Source organism: Pinus tabuliformis, chromosome 7, assembly GCF_031772625.1.
Source record: "Pinus tabuliformis cultivar Carrire ecotype Pingquan chromosome 7, CPIR1, whole genome shotgun sequence".
Lineage (NCBI taxonomy): Eukaryota > Viridiplantae > Streptophyta > Pinopsida > Pinales > Pinaceae > Pinus > Pinus tabuliformis.
Genome location: NC_142293.1, coordinates 448,994,390 through 449,004,053, shown reverse-complemented (window position 1 = coordinate 449,004,053; position 9,664 = coordinate 448,994,390). Strand labels below are relative to the sequence as shown.

Below are 9,664 nucleotides of genomic sequence, written 5' to 3'. Positions count from 1 at the left end.
CTTTGCCTTTTGGCTTCTGGCTGGTGGGAGGATCCACTGAGGGGAGTGGACTCTTCTCTTTGCCTTTTAGTACCCCTCTCTTCATGTGCTGGGGTCTGCAAAACTGAGGTGGTTAATGGCTCAGTTTGAGGTGGCGGTGTTTGCATTAGGGGGGTTTCTGGCAGCCCAGTTTGTGGCAGAACAGTTTGTCCTTGTTGCTGCTCTGTTTGTTGTTCTATTTGCTGATCTTTTTGCTATGACTGTTGCTCTGACTGTTCCTTTTTTGCTTCATCCTCTGCATCCATTTTTCCTTTTCCTTTATCTAAGCCTGGTGCTGCTGTAGAGAGTGTCTGCGGCGCTATCCTGGTAACTGAGGTCCCTTCTCCCACTGATTGAGGCAGTCTGAAAGGTACCTGGAGCGCATAGTCCAGGTCAATAGTCTTCTCAAGTTCTTTCATATTTTTAAGCATTCTTTCTTCTTCAGTTAAGCTCTCAACTAGAGTGTCCAGCTGCCATTCTTGTAAGTTGGCATACTTTTCTATGTGTGGGTAGTGGCAGTGTTTAATCCCTAGGAGTCTGTACTTAGTTCTCCTAGCAGTGATGAAACCTTGAGGGTCATAAGGGACCCATCGAAAACTGTATGACAATTTATATTTGTCCTTGAGGATCAGGTCTGCAGATTCCCATCCTTCCTTCTTGTTCATGATGAAAGGGCCCAACTCATTTTTGAAGTTAAGGTGTGCCTTTTTCTTGGAGCTGTGGAAATGGGTAAGGTCTGACTGAATCAATTGCCTGTAATACTCCAAGGCAAATAATCTCATAGGAACATACTTGGGTAGCCTGTATGGACAGAGCTCACAGCCATATACTCTGAACACAGTATGGTGTTCATATAGGTACCAATCACCTATTTTGTACTTCTTAGATAGCTGCAAAGCTTTCTTGATCTCATTAGATATTCTAGGTGGAGGGGACTTCATAAGCATGCAGGAGACTGGGTACACAAACTGGTCAACAAATTCACAGTAGGTATAGGGTGAATTTGTGATTTTATGATAGACTGAGGTCCAGAAGATGACAGATCTCCTCTCTCCTTTATTATCCAGCCTTCTGATGTAGCATGGGAAAGCTTCAGAATGATAAAACATGAACAGGTGGTAGATGTAAGCTGAGTATCTGAAGACCCCCTGTCTGTCCATTTTGCTCAATTGATCATGAATCCTATTGGCTATGAACTTAGCAAAGTTATACTTTCGGGCAGGGGGTTGACGTGGGCTGTAAGCAGACAGCAATACGAGCATGGCTTGATCCACATGCTCACTGTTTTGGTAACCTAACACATAGGCTATCATGTCCAGTAGCAGCATGCCTGAGTCATTGAAATGTTCATGCAGATAAGGGGGTGGCCCTGTAGGCTGGCACTCAGTTCTCATGTAGTTCCTGGTGACCTTTTGCAGCTCCTCACTGGTCATCTTGTCACCAGCTTCCAGCAAATACCTCATGGAGAATGGGATTAGCAACTCCGTTTGATCAAACTGTAACATCTTGTTGATGGACTCAGCATTTATATAAAAAAGGATCCTCCCTGATGGAGTATTGACAGCTCTGTGCTCCAGGTCATAGTTTTGAGCACATAAGTGAATGATTTCAGGGAAAACATTCACAGCTGGGAGACAGTAATAGGGCAGGTTTGACTCCCATATTCCATCTGTACCAAGTCCATCCTTATGGTCTTCCCTCAGTGTAGTGAAGGTCTTCAAAAAGTCCCTGTCTCCCTCAAAGTCATCAATGAGACAATCCTTGTCAATAAATGGCAAGGCCTCCAGTTCCTTATTGGTTTGATTTAGTGGAGTAACACTGAGGGAAGAGGATGCAGAGGCTGCCATGATATAATCTGTATGTGTGCAGGGAGAGGTAATAGTTTGATAAGTCTTTAAAGACTTAAGCAGCAGGTAAACTGTACACAGTGTGATGTCCTCTTCTAGTGTAAAATTGTAAGCAAGTTGGTAAATTGCTGCAAATTCTCAGGGATGTGGATTGCCTAAGGGGACGTTGCAGAGACAGTGATAATTCTTTAGGAAGAGTGCAGGTGGCCTGTACTTGGCAAAAGGGAACAATGCCGAGTACCTCGGGGGCAATTTTGCAGTTTTAACCCGCGAACTGATTGCTCCAATGTCAAATTGTGGCTTAGGGATGGGGCAGGTTGCTTGGGTTTGGTTTAGGTGATCAGGTGGAGCTGAATTAAGTGAATTTACCAGTCTTTAATGGTGAATTCTACAGAGAATTGGAATTCATGGGCAAAGTGGAAGGAAATGGCAAAATACCTGGAAAATCGACTTGGAAGCTCGCGGGCCGGGTTGTGGAGACTTAGTGCCGTCGAATTCTGAACTTTGAATGGTCGAATTGTCGAATTTGATGGCTGAGTGAGAGGTTTCGCAGCAGCTGTTTCTCTTTCGCATGAAAATGAGCGAAAACAACTCATTTAGTCGTTTAAATCGTTAAATTTGGCAAAAGTGTGCATTTGGCGCTTTTCCGCCGATGACGTCAGCATGACGTCATGGCGGGGCCCAGATACGGAGGTGACGTGGCGGCTGAGGTGTTTGCCAGGGTAGCAGGACACGGTGGCGGGCGGGTACAGTGGCGGGTCCGCGTGGAGGGCCACGGGACGCTAGGGCGGGCACTGGCGAGGTGACGTCAGGGTGACGTGCAAATGACGTGGGAGGAGAGTGGTATTAGGGGTGGCGGTAAGCGGGTTTCCCGCACCACCTTTGGGCAAAGGCGGTAACGGGGAGGGGGGCTCCGAACAACCCCACCGCCTGCCACGCGTCCCCTGTACGGGATGGCCAAAACCACTTTCCCCGGACGCTAAAGGTCGGCAGGTCGGGGAGTGAAAATGACCGCCCACCTTTAGATCCGGGCGACGGAGATCTGACGGCTGGCGGGCCTTCCGACTGGTCGAGCATGTTTGGGGGGGGGGTCCCGCCAGCGCAATAAAATATTCAATTCAATGATTGGGCGGAGGACTATAGGAAAGTGGGTTTTTTCGCAGTTTTTGGGTTTTTTGGGCTTTTTCAAGGGTTTATATAGGAAAACGGGGTTTTTGTGCGTTTTCAGCAGAGAGACGGTGAGGGTTGAGGGACAGGATTTCTGCTCATAACCAGAGGTCAGAGCACATCCAAGACAAGGTTGACCGCAGTACCAGGTGGACTGAAGTCCCCTTAGACCATTTACTTGGCTATAATGCCAAAAGGAGAATATGTAGATAATGCTGGGATTTATACACCATGGTGTTTAATACTAGTAGGGGAAAAGGTAATATAGGGGATTTACATAGTAGAATTAGAGTTAATATGGATGAGAGGGTGAGTGGAGGGGGAAACCATTTTAGTTTATGTGAAACAAACTTGGTTTTGACAGTAGATCAAAATGAAAAGATTTTTAGACAAGAAATGTGGCTTTTAAAGATTAAGAACCACCATGAAAACTTAGTCATTTTCATGAATCTTAGCTGATGGGGAATGCTAGAGATGAAATTGGAAGGAAATGAGGGAAATTAGTCATGCTTCCAGCTGCAAATCGATGAAGAAGAACACCTTTGTCAATTAATTGACTTTGCTTTGATACCCACAGTTACCATCTCTGCAATGGTAGGTATAACTTTCTGCAACCCCAACTACTTACCCAGCTACTTGCCTAGCATTTTTATTTCTTCTTGGAGGGTGTACTTGGACTTGCAGACCCTTACTTGCCTTTTCTTTTCTTTGGCTTTTTCTTTAGCTTTTTCTATCTACTTCTAGCCTTATTTCTTCCAAGGTCCCAGATTAAGCTGTTGAGAGCCCTTTCTTCTCTACCTGAACTAGTTGTCTGCCAAGATTAAGCAGTTTGGACAGACTTCTTTCTCTATTCTATAACTCAAAATTGAAACATGGCATGATCCAGGTTAAACTGTTGGATCATCCACCAAAATTGAAATAAGGTGATCAACATTTGAAACACTTTACACACCTCTTGTTCTCTAGGAAATATGGGATCTTTGTGATATCAAAGCAGAGCATATTTGGACTTTCCCTTGCCAATCATGAAATATGAAACCTATTGGTATAGGTATCCAACAATTCTCAAACAAACAAAATATTAGACTAAATATGTACTGAAATTCCGAATACAAAGACCTCATAAGATTTACAATACAACCTATCCCGCAAGAGTAAACTGAATTCATTACAACGAGAAAAAAACATTAAAGAGCCCTCTCGATAGAAAGCTCTAAAACAACAACAAAAAATATAACTTGCAAAGATCATTACATAATCCTAAGATAGCATTCCTTCCATGTAAGAACCACCCATTCGAAACAAAACAGATCAAACTTCAAAGCTTTAACAGCCTACGGTTTCCAACACAAGCCATCTGTGCAATGTTAAGATAAATCTCGGCTAAAAGAGCAATCCCAAACAAATATCTTAACACGGGATCCCGCAGCAAGCACCCCCAAAATAGTCATGAGAGTTAAATTCCTCAGCCGAAGAAAAACCAACTGGCAGTAAATGAAGAAGAATAGCAAAATGAAAATAGGGCATGCACTTACCTCGTGTATTAGCCACTAAAGCCCCAAATTCTCAAAGCTTGGAACCAGGTATAAAGCCTCTGAGAGTAGTGATTCTGTGATGTGCTTGGCCACTTCCCACGCCTATACATTTATAGGAGGGAAGGCGTTCAATTTAAGTAATGGGAATGAATGGAGGGTGCGGATAAAGGGATCGAAAAGGGTATCATTCTATGATTCTCGACATCTGTCTAATTCAAGTTGCATGTGCGAGTGGGGATGGAGGGTAGGGTGTGGGATTAAAAATATCTTGCCATGCTGCGGAGTGCACAACAGAACTCAGATGTGAAAATAAGGAAACTCAACATATATTTGGAAAAAGCATTCACACTTCAAATCAACGGTTGAAAGTGTCTCACTTGATCGAATGAAGGAGGGTAAAAGTGTTGACAATTGTTGATGAATAGGATATAACCAAAGCGATCATTATAATTAAGTAGTGGTACATAAATCCATCACAGGTTAATGAAAAAGAAAAACTACTTATTCGTTCCTATATTCCTTGTATTGAACAATTTCATTAATAAAGTAATTAACTTGTGCCTCTCTCAAGCATCTCCTGGTATTGCAGCAAAGACATCATGTTCTGCATCTTCATTTGCTCATAGAATTTAGCAATGAATTCCTTAGAATGCCTATCAACCTGATGGTCATTCTTCACTAAAGGAGTTCGAGATCCTTCGACACATCGGAGAAAACAAAGGGCTCAGCCTCTGAAGACCAGGCAACTTGTTATGATCAAGGTAATCCTTGCTGAAGTATTCATTGTTGTGATCCAACTTCAGAAGAACAATAGTGTTAGGCTCTTCCTTTCCTTCAAATTGATGTGGATGAATGCATGGAAAGTGAAGCATATGTGTGGGAAAGTAGTGATGTTTTCTCTTGGCCATGTTGAAGATGGCAGCGCTGTTGTTGCAGGAGAATTCATATTCTTGAACCCCAAAGCCACTCTGGTTGCTACTGTCATTGGAATGGTGGAACACCAATTTCCTCAAGCTTTTGCCATAGATTTTCCCTCTCTCCTTCATCAGATGAATGTGCATGAGCATCTTGCACTTGGAGGTGAGGGCTTTTCTGATCATGAAGAAAGCTATCTGCACAAATCTCCAAAGACCCTTTGATGAAACATGATTTACACCAGAATGAATATTCTCCATTTCTTGCAATTTCTGATCAAACCTCACAAGGTCTGATACTCACAAAAAAAAAAAAAACCAATCTAATCAAATTCTATTAAAAAACTAGGAGGAGGTTTGAACAATACAGAGGGTTGCAATGCCTACGAGATGTGAAACCTCAGAAGATGAGTCGATGAAAGGGCATGGAATGCCTCTAGCTTATATTTAATAGTGAAGCAATGAAGTAATGACAGAGGAATTGATAATGGGAAATTTGCAAAGAAGAAGTCCTGAGCCAGCTTGATTGGTTCGTCGCTAGTGTGGTACCAAGAAAGTAGGTAACCCACTTCAAAATAAAAAAAAAATCGAAAAAGATGCGCACATGGTAATGGAGGCTAAAACTGTTTGATCACAACTAGGGTTATACATTATTAAACTTGTGGGGAAGTTTCATCCACATAAAATGGACATTAAGAATTTTATGGTTAAGAGTTGTCAAACAAGTATTGAAGGCTGTCAAATCTACTTTACTGGAACATGCCTCTTTGTTGAAAGTACCAAATCAGTTTTTTTTCGCTATGCACTACTATAGTCTCCTCCCTACTGGAAAACAATAACACGCCAACCAAACATCCATTTCCTTTCCAACAGAATGATCATTATGGTAATGGATCTGTCACTGTAATAAAAAACATATAGGAATGTCGTACACTCTTCCCTTTTTGGCATTTTTTCAGTGACTTATAAGGCTATACAAACATGGGTGACATTGACTAGAGGTTTAATTTAATATCAAATTCCACTTTAATCTCACATAAGTCGAGAGACACATGTCACTGTTATGACAACACAATGACACTAGTAACTTGAGTGAAACATTGTCCAAACTTTTCATGTAATCATATCATTTTGCACCTTATACGGGGGCACTACTAGATCATTCTAGCATTAATCCAGCAAAGTGATAAAATTCCATGCCTACCAATCGGTCATGCATATATCAATTTTTATGTGGAACCATTGATTAACATACCAATGCTGCTCATAGTGTCATTGTAAACCTCATTCTCACATATTTCACATGAAACATTGGGAGTACGTCAATAAGGTGTTTTCCTTGTGATAGCTATCTTTGTGATTGGACTCCTACAAAAGGGTGGTTGAATGGAAAAGTCATTGAGGGGCTCAGCCTCTGAAGAGCAGGAAGCTTGTTATGATCAAGGCAATCCTTGCTGAAGTATTCATTGTTGTGATCCAACTTGCGAAGGACAATAGTGTTAGGCTCTTCCTTTTCCTCAAATTGATGTGGATGAATTCATGGAAAGGGAAGTATATGTGTGGGAAAGTAGTGATGTTTTTTCTTTGCCAAGTTGAAGATGGCAAGGTTGTTGCTGCAGGAGAATACATATCCTTGAAGCCCAAAGCCACTCTAGTTGCTACTATCTTTGGAATGGTGGAACACCAAATTCCTCAAGATTTTGTGATAGACTTTGCCTCTCTCCATCATCAAATGCATGTCCATGAGCATATTTCCCTTGGAGGTGAGGCCTTTTCTGATCATGAAGAAAGCTATCTGCAAAAATCTCCATAGACCCTTGATGAAACATGATTTACACCAGAATGGATATTCTCCATTTCTTGCAATTTTTTATCAAACCTCACAAGGTTTGATACTCACACAAAAAAAAACCAATCTGATCAAATTCTATTAAAGAACAAGGAGGAGGATTGAACAATACAAAGGCTTGAAATGCCTGCGAGATGTGAAACCTCAGACGGTGAGCTGATGAAAGGGAATGGAATGCCTTTATCTTATATTTAATAGTGAAGGAATGAAGTAATTATAGAGGAATTGATAATGGGAAATTTGCAAAGAAGAAGTCTTGAGCTAGCTTGATTGGTTCATCACTAGTGTGGTACCGAGCAAGCAGGTAACCCACTTCAAAATAAAAAAATTCGAAAACGATGTGCACATGGTAATGGAGGCTAAATCTGTTTGATCACAGCTAGGGTTAGAAATTATTAAAATTGTGGGGAAGTTTCATCCACATAAAATGGACATTAAAAATTTTATGGTTAAGAGTTGTCAAACATGTATTGAAGGTTGTCAACTCTACTTTACTGACACATGCCTCTTTGTTGAAAGTACCAAATCAGTTTTTTTTCGCTATGCACTACTATAGTCTCCTCGCTACTGGAAAAAAATAACATGCCAATCAAACATCCATTTCCTTACAAATAGAGTGACCACTATGGTAATGGATTTGTCACTGTAATAAAAAAAATATAGGAATGTCCTGCACTATTTTCTTTTTGGCATTTTGTCAGTGTCTTATAAGGGTATACAAACATGGGTGACATTTACTAGAGGTTTAATTTAATATCAAAGTCCACCTTAATCTCACATAAGTGGGTAGACGCCTGTCACTGTTATGACAACACAATGACACTAGTAACTTGAGTGAGACATCGTCCAAAATTTTCATGTAATCATATCGTTTTACACGTTATAGGGGGGTACTACTAGATCATTCTAGCATTATGTAATCTAGCAAAGTGATAAAATTCTGTGCCTACCAGTCGGTCATGCATATATCAATTTTTATGTGGACCCATTGATTCACATACCAATGGTGCTCATAGTCTCACTGTAAACCTCGTGCTCACCTATTTCACATGAAACATTGGGAGTACATCGATAAGGTTTTTTCCTTGTGATAGCTATCTTTTTCATTGGACTCCTAGAAAAGGGTGGTATAATGGAAAAGTCATCAATGTTTATTATGTTTTCCTTATGTTAGGCATCTCCATGTACAAATCACAAACCTCTTGATACACTAAAAATGAATTCATGAATGGTTAGAGAAATGGTATAAAGAAGGAAAAACAATTATGTTAAACAAGAGAGGCTTACACTGTCTTCTTTATTTATAATATTTTGAATGCAAGAAATTATTCTTATACCATAGACAATACCCATGTGCTCATACCTGGAGCGGAAAGTCTTCTTAACGAATCTGCTTGAAATACATGTTTAAAGCACCACCCACATATTTACTCTTGGTACTCTTTTAGGTATCAAGAGTTCCAAATACTTAGCAAATACAAAAGAAAGGTTATCATTTTTTCAACACAAAAATAAAGGAAAGACTGTCAGCATAAAAACAAGGACTTTCAACACAAAATCCATTTAGTGTTAGATCAATACAATGAATACCTCTGCCAAATGCATCACTCTAGACGTGTGACATGTAAAGCTATATTATCTTAACCATATATGGGTATTTCCATAAGGTTAGTTGGTTCTGGATAAATCAATGTGAGCAGATAATACCCTTATGCTCATTCCTAAAGGAGGACAATCTACTTAGCGGATATGGGTGAGATACATGTTAAAATCACTAGCTGCATCTTTACGCTTTGTCTTCTTTAAGGTATCAGGAGCTCCAAAGACTTGCCAAAACCTAAGAGTCTCATCTCCTACAGCCAATGCAACAGTGTACCAATCTAGACTCTGAAAATAAAAAATAAAAGAAATACTGTCAGCAGAAAGGCTAAGATTCTCAGCACAAACCCATTTAACGATAGATCAATAGAATGAATACCTATGCCTATTTGAATCGCAAGGAATGTAACAATTTATTCCTACAAAAAAATCATTATGGTATAGAGTATATTCTCTACTCTTACATGAGAAGATTAACCTTTCCATGTTAGACTTGAACATGTCCAGAACAACATCTCCATGTACAAATCACAAACCTCTTGATACACTAAAAATGAATTCATGAATGGTTATAGAAATGGTATAAAGAAGGAAAAACAATTATGTTAAACAAGAGAGGCTTACACTATCTTCTTTATTTATAATATTTTGAATGCAAGAAATTATTCTTATACCGTAGACAATACCCATGTGCTCATACCTGAAGCGGAAAGTCTTCTTAACGAATCTGATTGA

The 9,664-nt window shown here is 40.2% G+C and overlaps 1 pseudogene; it reads right to left on the bottom strand.

Moving 5' to 3' along the window:
- Positions 1 to 5,117: 5,117 nt before the first annotated feature.
- Positions 5,118 to 5,742, bottom strand: LOC149247907 (uncharacterized; annotated as a pseudogene).
- Positions 5,743 to 9,664: the final 3,922 nt, after the last annotated feature.